The sequence below is a fragment of the Pinus tabuliformis genome, chromosome 9 (assembly GCF_031772625.1).
Source record: "Pinus tabuliformis cultivar Carrire ecotype Pingquan chromosome 9, CPIR1, whole genome shotgun sequence".
Lineage (NCBI taxonomy): Eukaryota > Viridiplantae > Streptophyta > Pinopsida > Pinales > Pinaceae > Pinus > Pinus tabuliformis.
Window position 1 is genome coordinate 1805145316 of NC_142307.1, and position 21461 is coordinate 1805166776.

The following is a 21461-nucleotide window of genomic DNA, read 5'->3' on the forward strand; positions in this document are numbered from 1 at the left end:
GTTTCTACCATGCACCGACCTGATGTTCTTGAAAATTGGGACCGCCCAAATTTATTTTTATTTTTTTTCACTAAGAATTGAATGGTACTGTTATCACTCAGGTTGTTCCCTCGCTCCTAAGGGAATACGACCGAGGTAACCACTAACCAATCTTTTAGCTGCAAGTCCTAGCCTACTTGCAACTAGAGATGGCTCTCTCTTTATGATTTAATTTTGTTTTGGTGTAATTTTAGGCTAGTTATGATGCACAAGGTTTTGCTTTAAATTTGGTTGGATGATGAGTTCAAGCAGAACTGGGATGCAGTTTCAGAATAGTTTAGACCATTGGGCAATGGATTCAATGATGGGATACTGCTGTAAGTGTTTCTTGTGGAAAGGGTAATGCTACAGAGCCAGACAGACACCTATGGAACAATTTTTTCAAATCTGGGAATTGATGGCATGAAATCAGGGAATGAAAGGCAGTCAAGGATCTTTCACTATGCTAATAGAGGGAAAATGTGAGAATATTATCTAAGAGTAGTTAAGAATTCCTAAACAACATCCATAATGAGAGAATCAGTTTAAACATGAGAAATTAAGAATTCATATTCATGACTAATTCTGAAGAAAACACAGTTAGAAACAAAGATTGAGCAGAGGGTGTATTCAAACAAGTCCTGAGCTATTCTTTCTTCTTTGTTACTAAGATCATGAAACATATGTGAAATTTGCAAACACAGAAAGACAAAATACGGTTTAGAATAACTTATTGTTCCATTAAACGACATAGGAATTCTGTAGCAGAACACAGTTCATTTCTCATCCAGACAGCACAGAGAGCATCAACTTCACCAGCAATTTTGTATTAAAAGTCTGAAAATTTACAGCATAGTTCTTAGAGAGAATCACCAACCAACCCCAAATACATTCTATGGGGAGGTATATATACAAAAATAAGATACAAAATATCTAGATGCTGAGTCTTCATGTAATAAATTACATCACCAACTCCTCCTAGGGAGTAAATGAAGAATTAAACACTGCAATTAATATTGGCTTGCTAGCTGTCTATTTTGTCAGAAAATTTTGACTTTCTGGGTTGAATGAGTTGGTTGTCTGCTGCGAATTTATTCTGCGTGTGCTATTCTGATGCTGGTATGCTGCATGTTGTTGTCTTGGTCTTCATCTTTGGTGTTGGGCTACTTTATATTTAATGAGCTGTAGTTAACATTCCAATTCTGCTTTATGCTGCTTTGATCCTTTGACAGGTGGACCGTGCCATCTGTAAATGCTGAACTGTAGTTTACAAAAAAGAATTAATAACCAAAATCACCTGAGCAACGTCTCCATCATTCCTCTCCACCAATCTTCTGTAGGTAGCTGATGCCTTTGTATCTTTATCAGTGTTCCATCAGCTTCTGTGTATCTGTAAAAGTTTGGCTGGTCTTCAAAGAGATGGTTTATCTCATGTGCAATGTAGAATAGATTTTCTAATTTATCAAAGACACTCTGTCCAGATGCAGGCCCTGTATCTTCTGATGTGCTTGAGGAAGTTGTGATTTGATTGCCAGCATAATTGTTCACCCTGTTGGCATAATTCTCATGTGACTGCAATATTCCAGCATTGGTTACTAGGCTAGGCAGCCCTCTGCTCTGTAATGTTGTGATATTTATTCTGAACTCATCCACCTTTGCTTGCATCTCTTGGCATTTTCTTTCCAATTTCTGCACAAAATTCCTAAGGGTTAACACCCTTTTTATTAGCAAAATAGTTTTAGTCCTATTCCTGATTCCCATTTCTGCTAACTGCCCTTTGGTGCGAGTATTCAAAAATTGGATCATTCTATTAGCTTGCTCTGGCATGTTTCCTAAAGATGTTCTAGCCTTTTGGTTTTCAAACTGAGCCAAGCTTATCAAATCCATTTGCTCATGAATGGTTTCAATGGATTGCCATTGGTCTATAATGGATTGGCCAATCTTGGCCCACAAAATTTTCTTGATATCTACTAGAGTTTTACCAAAAGTGAGCTCTTTTTCCAGCTCCTTTATTCTTCTTTCCAAGACTTTGACTTCCCTTGTCTTCTTAGCTACTTCTTGCTTTGATTTCTCATATTTTTCCTCAATTCTAGCCAGCTTTTCCTTGGTTTCTTTCAATTCTGCCATTTGTAATTCCAATGATTCTATTTCTTTCATCATATTATCCATTCTCAAGCTGGTGTCTTGCTCTGTAGGTGCTGCAGTAGCTGCTGAAATTAGTGCTGAGCTTGAGGCACCTGCTTCTGATGTTGTAACAGTGGGAGGGACTGTTGTGGTGGTCGTAGGAAGAGTAGCTATAAGAATCTCAGCTGTTTGAATTGGCTAAGAGGCCAACTCTCCCTGTCTTCCCTGTAATGAGGCCTCCAAGGCACTCTCTGTCTATACCAACCTTTTATGTAAGGTTGTAAGCAAAGCTACGACATCCTGCTCCTCTTTTTGTTGTGCCACCTCTGTAGTTTGAGGATGCAATGTGGGTGACAGCTTGATTTGTCTTCTAAGGGCAGCTATGTCTTCATCTTTCTTTTTAATCAAAGCTTGCACACCTTTGGGATCAGTGGGATCATGTCCCAGCTCTATGATGATTTCTTCCAAGGACTTGATTCTATTGTCCTTGGCCTGTGATGAGGCTTTCTCCAATTCTAGTTGGGCAGTAGTATTGTGCAAACAGTTTTGCAATCTGTGGGCTAACAATGTTTTATCTGCTAAAGTAGAATATACCATCTCCCCAGTCTGCTTGTGCAATTCAATCTGGTCCATCGGATGGATATCCTTGGCGAACACTTCCAGATTGGTTCTAATGTAATCAACAGCTGATTGGGGTTGCTGAGTTGTAGGTATGAAGTGCCGAGGGTCATTCTCACTTCCTGGATGTCATAGGCTGCCATTAGCCTTTGCTAATTGGTAGGAGCCATCCTTATTAGCTGGTTGTACAGTTGTAGTCTCACTGGCTCATTCCTAGCTTTGATGTTAGTGAATGATTTTTTAATATGAGAGCCGTGTCAGCCCTGTTGCCTGGTCGATGTTACTTCCACCCCCTGTTGTCTCTCTTACTCCTGCTGGAAGAAGCTGGAGGGTGTCTCCATGCTTGGGGGAATTTTCTATTCAGTGGGCCCCTCTGGCATCTCTTCCTCCGAAAAAGGATTTAACCTTTGTCTCTTCTCTCCTTGCTGCTCTGTAGATGTCCCTGGAGGGGTCTCTTCCTGCCTATCTCTCTTCTTTTCCCTTTCCTCATTAAGAGGTGTCTGCAGTACAGGAATTTTAGTCACTTTTGCTTGAGTTAAGGGGTCTTGCCCTCGACTCTGTCCATCTGTAGAAACCGGCCGATCTGCCATTGTTTCTTGCTATTCCAAATTGTGCACTTGTTCTTCTGAATGCTGCACCGCTTTTCTTTTATCTATTGCTGTTGGTGGGGCACTTACTTGGGTAGGTTGTTGGGGGGCCGTGGCAGAAGAGGTGCCTTCTCCAAGGTGCTGAGGAGCTATAAAAAAGACTTGTCCAAAAGATTCCAAGTCAACAGATTTTTCCAGATTCTTGATTGCATTTTCTGTTATTTCTTCTTCAGTGAGCTCTTCCATTAGGGTGCCTTCTACCCATTCTTGTTGATTGGCATATTGTTCAAGTTGAGGGATATTGTAATGTACATATCCTACAAGCCTATATTTGATTCTTCTAAGGTTTATGAAGTGATTAGGATCATACGGTGACCAAATGAAACTTATTTTGAGCTTAAGTATCTCTCCCAAAATTTGATCAGCATCCTTCCATGCTTCTTCTCTCTTATTAAAAATAAAGGGACCCAATTGATGTCTGATTTTCTGTTGTGCTTTTTTGCTTTTGCCATGAAAATGAATCATATCTGCATTACCAAATTGCTGAAAGTATTCTAAGGGAAAGAGTCTCATAGGGACATATTTTGGCAGTTGGTAGGGGGCTAATTCACAGCCATAAACCCTGATTATTGTGTGGTTTTGGTAAAAATACCAGTCACCAATGCTATAGCTTTTGGAAAGCTGTAGAATCTTCTGCATCTCATCAATGAGTCTGGGGGGAGGATCTGTTGACAGTAAGCAGGTAGTTGGATAGACAAAAAGGTCAATGAATGCACAATATGTGTATGGGGAGCTACTAACATGATGGAATATTGATGACCAAAATATGACTGACCTCCTCTCCCACCTAGCATCCAATTTTCCGAGGACGACTGGGAAACTTTCAGACTGATAATATAGCAGCAAATGATAGATATATGAGGTGTATTTGAATACCCTTTCCCTTTCTAGGTTCATGAATTTCTTATGAATCTTATTAGCTATCAAGGTAGCATAATCATATTGGACAGTAGGGGGCTGTCCTGGAGTGAAGATAGACATCAAGGCAAAGACAGTGTTGTCCACAATTTCATTTGTTCTGAATCCCAGGATGTAGGAGATCATATCTATAAGCATTTTCCCCTCCTCAGTAAATGCAACATGGAGATAAGGGATTGTGAATCTAGAGTAACAGTCTGGTGGCATAAACTACTTAGCAATTCGGTCAATCTCTATAGAGGGCAATTTTGAGGCTTGATCTAGCAGATTATTCATGGAAAGGGGGACCAAAGGCTGAGTTGGTTTGAATTACAACATCTCACTGTTAGACTGAGGAGTAATGTAGAAGAGGACTTTGCCAGCAGGGCCCATCACTGCCCTCTGAGAAGGATCATAATTGGAACAGCACTGATGGATGAGGTCAGGAAAAGCATTTACTAAAGGCAAGTAGTGCATGGGAATGTTGGACTCCCATATTCTTAATGGATCAATTTTGTTTTTGAATTTACTCCTTAACTCACAGAAAGCCTGAAGATGAGGCTTGTCTCCTTCCATATCAGCAATTTAGTAGTGTCTATCTACCAGTGGAATCCATTCTAACTGTCTATGGGGTGCACGTAGTGGTGCAATATTGAGGGCAACTGGGGCCTCCATGTTTTGACTGTGATTACAGTTGAATTAGGCCTGTATTTCAGCAAGGGACAGAGTTCTGATGAAGGCTTTCTAGGCAAGGAACTCATAGTTTTAAGTTCTGTGCAGAGATGTAATTGAGGAGTAAAACTTTAAGGGGAATGAAGACTGTGGAGGGCTCTGCAATAAGTACACTGGTAAGGGAGAAAAATAAAGGGCTTTAGCAAACTGTTTTTAGTGGTTCCGCAAGCAAATCAGAGGGGACAAAGATGCCAGGTTTTGGCCACGAATGTAGTTATATAGTGGGGCAGAGCGGAAAAGATCGCAGGTGCCAACGTGTTTCAAGTGAATTTTTTAGGTGTATTGGCGAATTCTGCAGAGAAACTATAAAAACAGGGTTATGGGTGTTTCTTCGGGTAAATACCTGTTAAATTAAGAGATGTTGTGATGGATAGATGTTGGTGGAGGCTGAACAGGTTGGGTTGCAGGTCGAGTAGGCCTTGGTGGCTGTCGGGCACGTCAAATGTGCACTGGACGTAAGTGGCATGCAAGAGTTTGCAACGTTTGTTTGCATAAAAAACAAACAAAAACGATGTTTTCGCAAGTTTTTAACGCAAATTTGGGCTTTTGTGGCATTTTGGCACTTTTTTGCTATGACGTCAGCATGACGTCATCAGCGGGTCCCGGGTACGGAAGGTGACGTGGTAGTTGACGGGGCCGACGACGTGGCACAAGACACGGTGGCAGGGTAGGGACGCAAGCAGGTGTGGTGGCGGTGACACAGAGCAGTAGTGGGTTGACGTAGGGGTGATGTCACGGGGACGTGGCACCCAGACAGAAGGCGGTAAGTGGTTTTTATCGGACCGCCTTCTGTACGAGGGCGGTAAGTGTCAGAGGAGGCCCGACACAATGAAAACAGGGCACGCGTCCCTGCGTACGGCGGGAAAACCACCCTCCGTCGGATGCTAACTCCCGTACGTCGGGGGCGCTCCGATATCAACCTGGAGCGTCGGATCTAGGAGAGCGGATCGGAGGGCTGACAGGGTGCGAAGGTGGCGGCAGGTTAACGTACGGGGGCCCGCTATAAATTATATTGATTTATTTATGTGGCGGGGGGGTGAAACCTTTGGAAAGCGGGTTATGTGCGGGTATAAATTAATTTAATGTTTAATCAAAACTATTTAAACATTAAACTTTGGGGAAATGACCACGGAGGGGTAGAATCATAAGGTTTTGATGGGTAGAGGAATAGGTATAGGCTATTAACCTAACCAGAGGCTAGATTAATCCCAGGGTTAGGACGCGGAAGGGTTAATAATAGTCCCAAATGGACTATTATTCCCCAAGACTGAATTACAAAGCTATAGTGCTTTAGGGTGGGATATTTAATATATTTTTTGGGATTTTTACATATTTTTGTAGAAAATAGGGGTGAGAACATAGGCTAGGGAGCTATATAGTAAAATTAGAAGTTAATATGATTTTGTGGAGTGAAAGTGTAGGGGCATGAAACTAAGTTTATGAAGGAAAACTTAGATATAGGAAGTGAATGAAATGTGGAAGAAAAGGTTTTTACACAAGAAATGTGGCTTCTTTTCTTAAGAAAACCCAAAACTTGACTTAGCATTTGACAAAATGAAGTGAGAGTAGGACTTATTGGGCAGATCCCAAGGTCCTTAAGGGGTGTTAGTAAGAAGCTTTGAAGGGGAGGGTGAAAGGGAGTTAGACATGCTTCCATAGTTCTGCCATCAAACAACTGCTTTGACATTTCTTTCATTGATGATCTAAGTTCTGATTGATAATACATCAGGTGATCCAGACCTTGCTTCTGCAACCTAAAACTACCTACCCAGCCGAATACACCTAACATTTTTTCTTCCTTTTGAATGGGTGCACTTAGACTTGTAGACCCTGATTATCCTCTTTTCTTTTGACTGCCCTCCTATCTAAATCTAACCTTATCTCTTCCAAGGGCCCAGATTAAGCAGTTGGGCTCCTTAATTTCTCTACCTAGCTAGTGATATGCCAAGCTTGAACTGTTTGGACAGATATTCATTCTCTAGTCTAGAACAAGCAATTTAAAACATGGCATGGTCCAAATTGAACTGTTGGGCCATCCATCAAGCTAGCAGTGGCATTTTGGCTAGCTGCTTTCCTGGTCTTTCTTTGGGGTTCATTTTTATCATTTTTTCTGACCAAATTTACTCTTTTTCTTGCCCTTTGATTCTTCTTTTAGGGCATACCCTCTTTACATTTTTTAACTTTCTCTAATTCTTTTACAAAATATGGAACCTTTTCAGCATGAAAAGATGAACATATTTAGCACTTCCCAGGTCAATCATGAAAAATGAAACCTATTGGTATAGGAACCTAATAGTGGCTCCACTTGGGGATGGCCTTTCCTTGTGAAAGGCCAAGAACAGCAGGTCAGATTGCCTTGTTTTTTAACTATTGCTCTAGCCTGAAATTTCCTTCTCTTGAGTATCAATGATCTGAACCTCTGTATCCCATATACAGTCCTTATGAGATGATCTGCTGTGAAATTACAGCTCTGTATTTGTTCGTTTCTCTGAATATTTATCATCATCTTCATAGTTGCCAAGGATTCTTCTTGATCTCCAATGATAGACTCAAAATATATATCAAAAAATGGTGCAGTCTCCTGATTCCTCTTCAAAATTTGCTGCATTTTGTTCCTTATTTAATTGCTATGAAAATAAAAAACTGCTGGAAATACAAATATTTATGTACAATACACAGTGGTGTTATGCTGATTGCCTGGAATCAAAATAATTCTTGAGCATTCGCCCATTGACTGGACCTTCCTCAGTATTTGTGCCATCTAAACTCCTCAAGGAATAGGTATTGTTACCTTGTACAGCATGTATGACATAAGGTCCTTTCCATAGGAAATCAAATTTTCCATGTTTCCCTTTGTCCTCTCTCCTAGAATCCCATCTCAACACTTTGTTTCCTATGAAGAAATCTTCAGCCTTGGTTCTTTTGTCAAAGATCTTCTTGAGTTTATCTTGTAGGACCTGGGTTCTCTGATATACTTCTTCTCTTGTTTGTTGCAAGTGGATAGTTTGATTGATCCTTCTTTGAATATCATTGGGCTCTGCCTGTATTTCTTGCAGCAACTTGATCACAGGGATTCCCAAAGATGAAGGAAACCTTGCTTCCATTCCATAAACTAGTTCATATGGACTTGTATCAATGGATCTTTTAGTGGTCAATCTGTCTGCCCATAATGCATTTACCAGCTTCTTATGCCAATTCTTTTTGTTCTCCTTCAAGACCTTTTTAATGATGTTGATGAGGCTTTTGATGGAAGACTCAGCTAGGCCATTGCCTTGAGGGTAATAGGCTGTGGAATGGCCTAAGGTAATGTGGTACTTATGGCAAAAGTTGATCATTCTTTTGGATTTGAAAGCAGCAGCATTGTTTGTAATAATCTTTTCTGGACAGCCAAACCTTGACAAGATGTTAGTTTCTAAAAATTGCATAATGATTGAGTCATTGGCTTGCCTACAAGGGATGGCTTCTATCCATTTGGTAAAGTAGTCTGTGGTAGTCAAAATCCACCTATGTTGGCCAGAGGATGAAGGGTGGATTTCTCCAATGAAGTCTAAACCCCATTGCTGAAAAGGTCTTTCAGTTGAAATAGGTTTGAGTGGTAGAGGTAACAGCTTTCTCTTACCTTCAAAGATCTGGTATTTATGGCAAGATATTACAAATTTTTTCACATCAGTAAACAAGGAGGGCCAATAAAATCCAGCCCTTAGGATTTTATCAGCTGTTGATTTCCAATATAAGTGTCCTCCACAGTCACCTGCATGAAATTCTTTGAGGACATTGTCAGTTTCATCCAATGTTAGGCAATTAAGTAAAATTCCTTCATGATTTCTCCAAAACAAAACATTGTCTATGATACAAAACTTTGATGCTTTCATTTTCAAGAACCTTTTCTTAGTTCTAGACAACCCTAGAGGAGCTTGTAGGTTTAGCAATACAAAACATATATCAACATACCAAGGGGATTGTAAAAAGGTTTGATTGATCTGTGGAGTCGCCATCTCTTGTTCGTTGTCCAGTTCATTGATATCAAGGGCTTGGAAATTGGTTTCAGTCATCAGTTTGGCTAGCCCTTGTCCTTTTATCATTTTTGTTGGCTTGATTTCAATGTCATATTCTAATATATTGGCAATCCATTTGCCCCTTTTGCCTTCGATTCCTTCTTGAGTTAAAATTTCTTTAACCACAGCATTTGGGACATAAGTAATTACATGAGAGTATAAAATGTAAATTCTGAAATCCTTGATGGCCTTTACCAGGGCATAGGCTTGCTTTTCCATGATCTAATATTTTAAGGGAGCATCTCTAAGAGCTTTGCTGAAAAAGGCAATGGGCTTCTCACACCCTTGGTCATCTTTTTGCAATAGGACAACAGCAATTGTATGCTTAGATGCAAAGGAAAAAATGATGAAATCTCTATCAAACCTGGGACTTGTGAGGACTGGTGTATTTGTCAAAGCTCTTTTGATGTCCTCAAAGGCTTGTTTGGCTTCCATGGTCCACTTGACTTTAGAATCTTTCTTCAGCATATTGTTTAATAGTCTTATGAGCTCGACTAAATTAGGAATGAATCTTCTCAAGAAGTTGATCTTGCCTAGAAAAGCTTGTAATTCTTTGATGTTTCTTGAATGAGGCACTTGAAGGATAGCTTGAATTCTGTCCGGGTCGATCCTAATGCCATCTTTTGAAATGATGTGACCTAGGAGCTTGCCTTCCTCTAGACGAAACAGTGTTTTCTTTGGATTCAATGATATGCCGTATTTTCTGCAAATTAGAAAAACTTGCCTCAAGTGTTCTAAGTGTTCTTGATCTGATTTTGAAAAGGCAGTAAGATCATCAAGGTAGACTACTAGGGAATCATGGATTTCTTTAGCAAAGGCTATGTCCATTGTTCTTTGAAAAGTGCCCCTGCATTTTTAAGTCCAAAAGGCATTTTGGCATATTTAAAGGTTCCCCAAGGTGTTGTAAAGGCAATTTTGTCTTGATCATCAGGGTGTACTAAAATCTGATTGAATCCTAAGAATCCATCTAACAATGAGATCCTAGAGGCTCCTACTACCCTTTGTAGGATATGATCCATTTTTGGTAAGGGGTAATGGTCTTTGAGAGAGACTTTGTTCAAATTTCTCAAATCAACACACAGTCTTATTTCTCTCGTTTTCTTTCTAGTAGGTACCAGGTTTGATATCCATTCTGAAAACCTGATAGGTGCAATAATTCCAGCCTCATACATTCGTTTAACTTCTTTTTCAATCAAAGGGAGAAGGATAGGATTCACTCTTCTAAGCTTCTGTTTAAAAGGATTTTGATTCTCTTTCAAGGGTATAGTATGTTGGATGACTAAGGTATCATAAGATTTGAGGTCTTCATAACTCCAGGCGAACACATCTTGGAATTCCTTAAATAAGTCAATGTATTTCAATTTCTGATCAGCAGGCAATGCTTTGGATAGTTTTATCATTTTGGGATTTTCTATGGTTCCAATGTTGCAGTCCTCAATCTCAGCATTCAGTGGTTGTATTTTTGGCTTCCTTGAAATGTCATTTGAATCGAATAAATCCTCCAAAGGAGTCAAGCCTGTGGGCAGAAAATTGTCTTTTAGATCAATTACTTCAGCTTCTGCCTCAGCTATTTCATCAAAATTTGTTTGCTCCAGCTGTTGTACATTCTTGTTATTAAAAGTAGTTGGATGCAAAATCAGACTTGTTGTTTCAACTGACATATTTTGCTCAATTCTGTCTGTTTGTTGTTGATCATCCATAGTACTAGTATCAATGTTCATGCTGGAGAATTCCTCCATCAAAGTCAGGAAGTTATTTATCTGTGTGTCACTTTCAAAGACTTGCCAATTTTTTATATTATCCGGTACTGCAGGTCTATGCTTGATTTCAGCAGTGAAATTGTGGTTGGGTTCAAAAGGTAGTTTACATGTGCTGGAAAAAAATGCCAAGCTATGTGCATGTAAATTATGCTTTCTTGAGATTTCGGTGAGCTGAAATTCTAAAAAAGTGTTAAGTATTTCAATGGCTGCACCTCTGTAAGCCCTCAACCTAAGATCATTTGTGACAAAATTTCCCTTCATCTGCTGTATGATTAGATCTGAATCTCCTAGAATTGAGACTTTGGTTGCACCCAGGTTTTTGATGAGCTTGAGTCCTAGCAAAAGGGCTTCATACTCGGCCATATTGTTTGTGCATCTGAAGTTTAATCTATATGCATGACCTTCAGCATGGTCATTTTGCACATTGTGCACCCAGACCCCTGCCCCTGCTCCTGATTTGTTTACTGAGCCATCAAACTCTAAGTACCATAATTTTTCATGGTCAAGGTTTGCATTGAGAGTTTTAGAAAGTTGCACCATGGGTAGATTGGGTTCTTGTAAGTCATTTGATGTGTTATTTTTCTTTATTGCATTAGTCATATTGACAATTTTTTGATCTGGATCAGCAGATTGTTCATTCATGCTTTCTGGTTGTGTTGTTATCAGGAGTTTGGCATCAGTTTTGGGGCACATGTCAGCATTATATAAAATGAATGAGTCCATATCAGAATGTATTGAATAGATGGGGAAGTTTTGGGGCTTTTCTTGACTACTTACCACATATTTCATTAGTGTTTCACGGTACAATCTCTTTGGCTGTCCAAAGACTGAAATAGTGGCATAGGACATGTCCAATTGCAAGGATCCTTGGAGTTTGGCCCCCCAAGATCTTGACAAAAGCATGCCATACTTGGGTGGAATATCTGCTACCACCACATCCATCAGAATTGTTTTGGTTGGGTATTGGACCAGGGAAACACACAAATCTTTAATTAGGCCTAGACACCTGACTTGGCTTGAATCAAATGAGAACAAATCTTTGTATGGTCTTGTGATATCTAGGTCTAGTTTTTCCATCACAGATTTAGGCATTAGGTTATGTGAGGCCCCAGAATCAAACATTGCATTGTGTAACACTTTGTCATGAATGTCTAGACTGACATAAAAAGGTGGAACTCCTCCATTTGTTGTCTTTCCATTAACTTCAGGACCAAAAAGTAATTCAGGTTGATCATCTAGAACATTTACAACATCCCTATTGTCTGGCATTTGGAGTGACATATTGATTTGCTGTCTATACACTTCATGTTTGGCCAATTCAGAAAGAGGAATAGCTATTTTCAGCTTACCTATTTCTGTTTCTAAATTGAAGGGTTTTTCTGTCTGCAGCTTTGTGTTGTGGACAACAAGTTTTTCTTTTTCAGCTGGATCTTCAATGATCTTCTCTTGATTTTGACTGTTGTTTTGAAGTACCTCTTTTTTAGAAATATTTTCAGGAACACTGTTTGAATTTGCTTTTGAGGGGAGGGATGAGAATGGTTGATTTTTAGAGGGCTGTACATCTGATATGTCTTCCACAGTGACTTCTCTTGGGTTTGGGTCTGTTTTGTCAGAGAATTCTGTGAGAGCAGCTTTATCTTTTACTTTCTTTGGCTGCTTAGCATCCTTTGGTTTGACAGTTTCAGGCACATCTATGGTTCTGCTCCTCAGTTTGTACTGTTTGTGAACCTCATAAACTGTTGCATCATAGCCTTCTCTAAAATCAAATGACTCTCCTGATTTGGTTTGAAATTGATCGCAATTATGGGCTTCTTGATCTTCTTGTGTTAAAAAGACTTGGTGTTCACTGTCCAAACCCATCAAGTTGATGTGAGGGTCCTCAGTTGGTTCACTAGATGTTGAAGCTTCGGCATAGTTTTCTTGAAAAGGAGGTCTGATGTTCTGGTCGGGGCCAGGCCTTCCAACATTTGGATTTTGATTCTTTCTAAAGTTTGGGTTTCTAGCAGTACTTGGTTGACCTTCCCATGATGACTTTCTTTCGATGGTTTCTACCCTATCCCCAAGTCTGTCCATACCTTTGATGATTACATCCAATTTTTGTTCAAATGCTGAAGGTTCTTCTTTAAAAGTAGTTCTTCTTTCAGCTCTTGCTCTATTTCTTTTAGCAATTAGGTTTGCCTCCACACTAATAGCTATATTCTGCATGTCTGCTAAGGTCGGAGGGGCTCTTTCCCTCAGTTGATATGCCATGTCAGAGTCAAATCCATCAGGGAATTTGATTAAAGCTAAATCAGGTGGAGGTCTAAGGTTTTGAGGAATAGCATTGTAAACATTGTTGAATCTTGCACAATAATCTAGGACAGTTTCTTGTGGGCCTCTTTTTATAGTGTCATACTCAGATAAAATGTGCAGTGGATCCTTTTTCTTTTCCCATCTGTTGAGAAATGTATGGTAAAGAGCATCTGGATTGGCTATGGAATTTGTAGCAAGTGCTCTGAACCAAGTTCTTACTTCCCCTGTTAAACTTTGGACAAAAATTTTCATTCTCACATCATCATCGTCTATCTCATAATTCTCAAAATAGTCTTGCATTTTCTTTGTATGTTGTAGGGCAGTATATGTACCTGTACCATCAAAATAAGTAATCTTACTTTGATAATCTTGAGGCATAGCCCCTGGATTTGCAGGTAGCTGCAAAGGGGCATATCTATTTTCCATATTTACAGGAACGAATGGAACAACAGGAAGAAATGGGACAGCTGGAACAGCAGTAACGGTGGTAGAAATATGGGTAGTAGATGGTGGTGTAGAGAAAGTGCTTTGAGAAGTGGATGAGGAAGAAGGAGAAGAAGGAGTAATGTGAGGACGGACTGAAGGTTTAGCGGGGGTTGGAATATAACTTTGTTGAACTGCTTCATGGCTAGAATCATCAAGATCTTCTTGTTCCACTTTTTTCCTAAGGATCTTTGGGATTAAGTTGGGATTGTCAAAAACAGCTGAAGCATCTGGGTCATGATTTGACCTGGTATAACAAGTTTTCTTCTTTGGAGCCAGCTTCCAAACTTGTTTGTGGTATTTTTGCGGGAATGTTTCTAGTTTAGGAAGGAATTGATAAAATTTTTGGAACAGCTGTTTAGAGCTTAAAACTAGAATGAAGATTGACTGAAGCAACTTTTATTTAATCCTGTAAATGCAAAGCAAGAACAGTTTCATAGACAACAATTGGAAAAATTCATTCTGTCCCCAGCGGAGTCGCCAATGACGTTATCACTCAGGTTGTTGCCTGGCTCCTAAGCTAATACGGCCGAGGTAACCACTAACCAATCTTTTAGCTACAAGTCCTAACCTACTTGCAACCAGAGAGGGCTTTCTCTTTATGATTTAACTTTGTTTTGGTGTAATTTTAGGCTAGTTATGATGCACAGGGTTTTTCTTTAAATTTGGTTGGATGATGAGTTCAGGAAGAACTGGGATGCAGTTTCAGAACAATTTAGACCATTGGGCAATGGAGTCAATGATGGGATACTATTGTAAGTGTTTCTTGTGGAAAGGGTAATGCTACAGAGCCAGACAGGCACCTATGGAACAATTTTTTCAAATCTGGGAATCGATGGCATGAAATCAGGGAATGAAAGGCAGTCAAGGATCTTTCACTATGCTGATAGAGGGAAAATGTGAGAATATTATCTAAGTGCAGTTAAGAATTCCTAAACACATCCATAATGATAGAATCAGTTTAAACATGAGCAATTAAGAATTCATATTCATGACTAATTCTGAAGAAAACACAGTAGAAACAGAGATTGAGCAGAGGGTGTATTCAAACAAGTCCTGAGCTATTCTTTCTTCTCTGTTACTAAGATCATGAAACATATGTGGAATTTGCAAACAAAGAAAGACAAAACACAGTTTAGAATAACTTATTGTTCCATTAAACGACACAGGAATTCTGTAGCAGAACGCAGTTCATTTCTCATCCAGACAGCACAGAGAGCATCAACTTCACCAGCAATTTTGTATTAAAAGTCTGAAAATTTACATCGTAGTTCTTAGAGAGAATCACCAACCAACCCCAAATACGTTCTATGGGGAGGTATATATACAAAAATAAGATACAAAATATCTAGATGCTGAGTCTTCATGTAATAAATTACATCACCAACTCCTCCTAGGGAGTAAATGAAGAATTAAACACTGCAGTTAATATTGGCTTGCTAGCTGTCTATTTTTCAGAAAATTTTGACTTTCTGGGCTGAATGAGTCGGCTGTCTGCTGCGCATTTATTCTGCGTGTGCTATTCTGATGCTGGTATGTTGCTTGTTGTTGTCTTGGTCTTCATCTTTGGTGCTGGGCTACTTTATATTTATTGAGTTGTAGTTAACATTCCAATTCTGCTCTATGCTGCTTTGGTTCTTTGACAGGTGGACCGTGCCATCTGTAAATGCTGAACTGTAGTTTACAAAAAAGAATTAATAACCAAAATCACCTGAGCAACGTCTCCATCATTCCTCTCCACCAATCTTTTGTAGGTAGCTGATGCCTTTGTATCTTTATCAGTGTTTCATCAGCTTCTGTGTATCTGTAAAAGTTTGGCTGGTCTTCAAAGAGATGGTTTATCTCATGTGCAATGTAGAATAGATTTTCTAATTTATCAAAGACACTCTGTCCAGATGGAGGCCCTGTCTCTTCTGATGTGCTTGAGGAAGCTGTGATTTGATTGGCAGCATAATTGTTCACCCTGTTGGCATAATTCTCATGTGACAACAGTCTTCCAGCACTGGTTACTAGGCTAGGCAGCCCTCTGCTCTGTAATGCTGTGATCTTTATTCTGAACTCATCCACCTCTGCTTGCATCTCTTGGCATTTTCTTTCCAATGTCTGCACAAAATTCCTAAGGGTTAACACCCTTTTTATTAGCAAAATAGTTTCAGTCCTATTCCTGATTCCCATTTCTGCCAACTGCCCTTTGGTGCGAGTATTCAAAAATTGGATCATTCTATTAGCTTGCTCTGGCATGTTTCCTAAAGATGTTCTAGCCTTTTGGTTTTCAAACTGAGCCAAGCTTATCAAATCCATTTGCTCATGAATGGTTTCAATGGATTTCCATTGGTCTGTAATGGATTGGCCAATCTTGGCCCACAAAATTTTCTTGATATCTGCTAGAGTTTTATCAAAAGTGAGCTCTTTTTCCAGCTCCTTTATTCTTCTTTCCAAGGCTTTGACTTCCCTTGTCTTCTCAGCTACTTCTTGCTTTGATTTGTCATATTTTTCCTCAATTCTAGCCAGCTTTTCCTTGGTTTCTTTCAATTATGCCATTTGCAATTCCGAGGCTTCTATTTCTTTCATCATATTATCCATTCTCAAGCTGGTGTCTTGCTCTGTAGGTGCTGCAGTAGCTGTTGAAATTGGTGCTGAGCTTGAGGCACCTGCTTCTGATGTTGTAACAGTGGGAGGGACTGTTGTGGTGGCCGTAGGAAGAGCAGCTGTAAGAATCTGAGCTATTTGAATTGGCTGAGAGGCCAACTCTCCATGTCTTCCCTGTAATGATGCCTCCAAGGCACTCTCTGTCTCTACCAACCTTTTATGTAAGGTTGTAAGCAAAGCTACAACATCTTGCTCCTCTTTTTGTTGTGCCACCTCTGTAGTTTGAGGATGCAATGTGGGTGACATCTTGATTTGTCTTCTAAGGGCAGCTATGTCTTCATCTTTCTTTTTAATCAAAGCTTGCACACCTTTGGGATCAGTGGGATCATGTCCCAGCTCTATGATGATTTCTTCCAAGGACTTGTAACTATTGTCCTTGGCCTGTGATGAGGCTTTCTCCAACTCTAGTTGGGCAGCAGTATTGTGCAAAGAGTTTTGCAATCTGTGGGCTAACAATGTTTTATTTGCTAAAGTAGAATATACCATCTCCCCAGTCTGCTTGTGCAATTCAATCTGGTCCATCGGATGGATATCCTTGGCGAAAACTTCCATATTGGTTCTAATGTAATCAGCAGCCGATTGGGGTTGTTGAGTTTTAGGTCTGAAGTGACCGAGGGTCATTCTCCCTTCCTGGATGTCATAGGCTGCATTAGCCTTTGCTGATTGGTAGGGGCCATCATTATTAGCTAGTTGTATAGCTGTAGTCTCAGTGGCTCATTCCTAGCTTTGATGTCACTGAATGCTTTTTTAATAGCAGAGCCCTATCGACCCTGTTGCCTGGTGGATGTTACTTCCACCCTCTGTTGTCTCTCTTGCTCCTGCTGGAAGGAGCTGGCCGATGTCTCCATGCTTGGGGGAATTTGCTGTTCAGTGGGCCCCTCTGGCATCTCTTCCTCCGAAAAAGGATTTAACCTTTGTCTCTTCTCTCCTTGCTGCTCTGTAGATGTCCCTGGAGGGGTCTCTTCCTACCTATCTCTCTTCTTTGCCCTTTCCTCATTAAGAGGTGTCTGCAGTATAGGAATTTCAATCACTTTTGCTTGAGTTAAGGGGTCTTGCCCTTGACTCTGTCCATCTGTAGAAACCGACCGATCTGCCATTGTTTCTTGCTGTTCCAAATTGTGCACTTGTTCTTATGAATGCTACACCGCTTTTCCTTTATCTGTTGCTGTTGATGGGGCACTTACTTGGGCAGGTTGCTGGGGGCCCGTGGCAGAAGAGCTGCCTTCTCCAAGGTGCCGAGGAGCTGTTAAAAAGACTTGTCCAAAAGATTCCAAGTCAACAGATTTTTCCAGATTCTTGATTGCTTTTTCTGTTATTTCTTCTTCAGTGAGCTCTTCCATTAGGGTGCCTTCTACCCATTCTTGTTGATTGGCATATTGTTCAAGTTGAGGGATATTGTAATGTACATATCCTGCAAGCCTATATTTGATTCTTCTAAGGCTTATGAAGTGATTGGGATCATATGGTGACCAAATGAAACTTAGTTTGAGCTTAAGTTTCTCTCCCAAAATCTGATCAGCATCCTTCCATGCTTCTTCTCTCTTATTAAAAATAAAGGGGCCTAATTGATGTCTGATTTTCAGCTGTGCTTTTTTGCTTTTGCCATGAAAATGAATCATATCTGCATTACCAAATTGCCGAAAGTATTCTAAGGCAAAGAGTCTCATAGGGACATATTTTGGCAGTTGGTAGGGGGCTAATTCACAGCCATAAACCCTGATTATTGTGTGGTTTTGGTAAAAATACCAGTCACCAATGCTATAGCTTTTGGAAAGCTATAGAATCTTCTGCATCTCATCAGTGAGTCTGGGGGGAGGATCTATTGATAGTAAGCAAGTAGCTGGATAGAAAAAAAGGTCAATGAATTCACAATATGTGTATGGGGAGCTACTAACATGATGGAATACTGATGACCAAAATATGACTGACCTCCTCTCCCCCCTAGCATCCAATTTTCTGAGGACGACTAGGAAACTTTCAGACTGATAATATAGCAGCAAATGATAGATATATGAGGTGTATTTGAATACCCTTTCCCTTTCTAGGTTCATGAATTGCTCATGAATCTTATCAGCTATGAAGGTAGCATAATCATATTGGACAGCAGGGGCTTTCCTGGAGTGAAGATAGACATCAAGGCAAAGACAGTGCTGTCCACAATTTCACTTGTTCTAAATCCCAGGATGTAGGAGATCATATCTATAAGCATTTTTCCCTCCTCAGTAAATGCAACATGGAGATAAGGGATTGTGAATCTAGAGTAACAGTCTGTTGGCATAAACAATTTAGCAATTCGGTCAATATCTGCAGAGGGCAATTTGGAGGCTTGATCTAGCAGATTCTTCATGGAAAGGGGGACCAAAGGCTGAGTTGGTTTGAATTGCAACATCTCATTGATAGACTGAGGAGTAATGTAGAAGAGGACTTTGCCAGTAGGGCCCATCACTGCCCTCTAAGAAGGAACATAATTGGAACAGCACTGATGGATGAGGTCAGGAAAAACATTTACTGAGGGCAAGTAGTACATGGGCATGTTGGACTCCCATATTCTTAATGGATCAATTTTGTTTCTGAATTTACTCCTTATCTCACAGAAAGCCTGAAGATGAGGCTTGTCTCCTTCCATATCAGCAATTTGGTAGTGTCTATCTGCCAGTGGAATCCATTCTAACTATCTATGGGGTGCATTTAGTGGTGCAATATTGAGGGAAACTGGGGCCTCCATGTTTTGACTGTGATTACATTTGAATTAGGCTTGTATTTCAGCAAGGGATAGAGTTCTGATGAAGGCTTTCTGGGCAAGGAACTCACAGTTTTAAGTTCTGTGTAGATATGTAATTGAGGAGTAAAACTTTAAGGGGAATGAAGATTGTGGAGGGCTCTGCAATAAGTACACTGGTAAGGGAGAAAAATAAAGGGCTTTAGCAAACTGTCTTTAGTGGTTCCGCAGGCAAATTGGAGCTGGAATTCAAGCTGGAAATGGCAATTTTATCAGAGGGGGCAGAGATGCCGGGTTTTGGCCACAAATTCAGTTATATAGCGGGGCAGAGAGGAAAATCTCGCGGGTGCCAACGTGTTTCAAGTGAATTTTTTAGGTGTATTGGCGAATTCTGCAGAGAAACTATAAAAACAGGGTTATGGGCGTTTCTTCGGGTAAATACCTATTAAATTGAGAGATGCTATGATGGATAGCTGCTGGCGGAGGCCAAACAGGTCGGGTTGCAGGTCGAGTAGGCCTTGGTGGCTGTCGGGCACGTCGAATGCGCACTGGACGTAAGTGGCATGCAAGAGTTTGCAACGTTTTTTTGCATAAAAAACAAACAAAAACGACGTTTTCGCGAGTTTTTAACGCAAATTTGGGCTTTTACGGCATTTTGGATCTTTTTTGTTATGACGTCATCGGCAGGTCCCGGGTACGGCAAGGTTTCATGGCAGTTGACGGGGCCGACGACGTGGCACGGGACATGGTGGCAGGGTAGGGACGCACGCGGGTGCAGTGGCGGTGACACGGAGCAGCAGTGGGTTGACGCGGGGGTGACGTCATGGGACGTGGCACCCGGACAGATGGCGGTAAGTGGTTTTTATTGGACCACCTTCTGTACGAGGGCAGAAAAGTGTCAACGGAGGCCCGACGCAATGCAAACAGGGCATGCGTCCCTGCGTATGGCGGGAAAACCACCCCCCGTCAGATGCCAACTCCCGTACATCAGGGGCACTCCGATATCAACCTAGAGCGTCGGATCTCGGAGAGCAGATCGGAGGGCCGACGGGGCGTGAAGGTGGCGGCAGGTTAACGTATGGGGGCCTGCTATAAATTATATTGATTTATTTATGTGGCAGGGGGGGTGAAACCTTTGGAAAGCGGGTTATGTGCGGGTATAAATTAATTTAATGTTTAATCAAAACTATTTTAAACATTAAACTTTGGGGAAATGACCGCAGAGGGGTAGAATCATAAGTGTTGCACAGTAATTTGTCACCGTTTGTCACCGTCCCTGCTACCCCTCTCCTGCACACTGGAGGACTCCTTCCGGGACCTATGAGAAGTGACATGACTTGAAACCACTTGCATCATGTTCCTCTTAGTATGAGCTTCATATGCCCTGAAGACATCTCCTACAGAATACCCATAAAAAGACCTCTTTTTGCATTGGCGCAATTCCACAGTGTACTGCTCGTGCCAATGGGGGAAATCCTCTAAAGAGGGTGTGCCATTGGCGCTCTATCTCAGAGTCGCACTCGCGCCAACCGAATTGAGTAAAGTTTTTGACAAACAAGCTTCCGAAGGTTCTCCTTAACCCATTCACCAACTGAATCTATGTTGAGCTAGGATGGTTTGGCTTCGAATCTCCATAGAAGGGAACTGGTTTGCCACCTTTCATGGAAGCTTCTTAGTGATAAAGCCAATCGCATGAATAATGTGGTTGATCCTATCTCTTTCCTCTCTATCTATAAAAGCTTGTCTCTATGCCTTGAGTAAGCTAGTTCCAGCATAGTGATAGAGAATTCCAGGAGTTCAAGAGTTTCAAGCTGTAAGAGCCTTCTTTGCACCCATAAGGCCAAATCGAAGTGAGGATATTCTTGTCACCCAAGAGAGAGAGGCTTGTTTCCCATCCCAACAAGCTTTGCAAGACTTGTGTAGCTGACTACCCAGCCAAAGGAGGATTTGACGTCAGAACTATGGTTGTATTCTTCTTTATTATTTATCAATAATAGATGACTATCATTAAGGTTCCACTCTCATTGTCCTATGATTGATGTTGAGTTATATCTTTTCTGGATGATATATAATTGCATCTATTTGATTTTACGCTTGTATTTGTGTTGTTCTTTGCATGTGTAGGTGTCCAATCATGGAGATCGTGGGGATCGTGACCGGTTGAGGCAAAGGAACGAGAGTGACATCTCTTCTACGAATATTAGCGTTGGAATCCAAGTAGGTTCTCATCATCCACTTTTAATTTGCAATTAGGAACTTGCGTGATAGCATTGTTTGATTGTTGCTAGACCCGGTCTGGGCTAGTAGGGATCGTCTCTGTCCGCAAAGAGGATTTACCTCCACAACAATAAGGTTTTGATGGGTAGAGGAATAGGCATAGGCTATTAACCTAACCAGAGGCTAGATTAATCCCAGGGTTAGGATGCGAAAGGGTTAATAATAGTCCGAAATGGACTACTATTCCCCA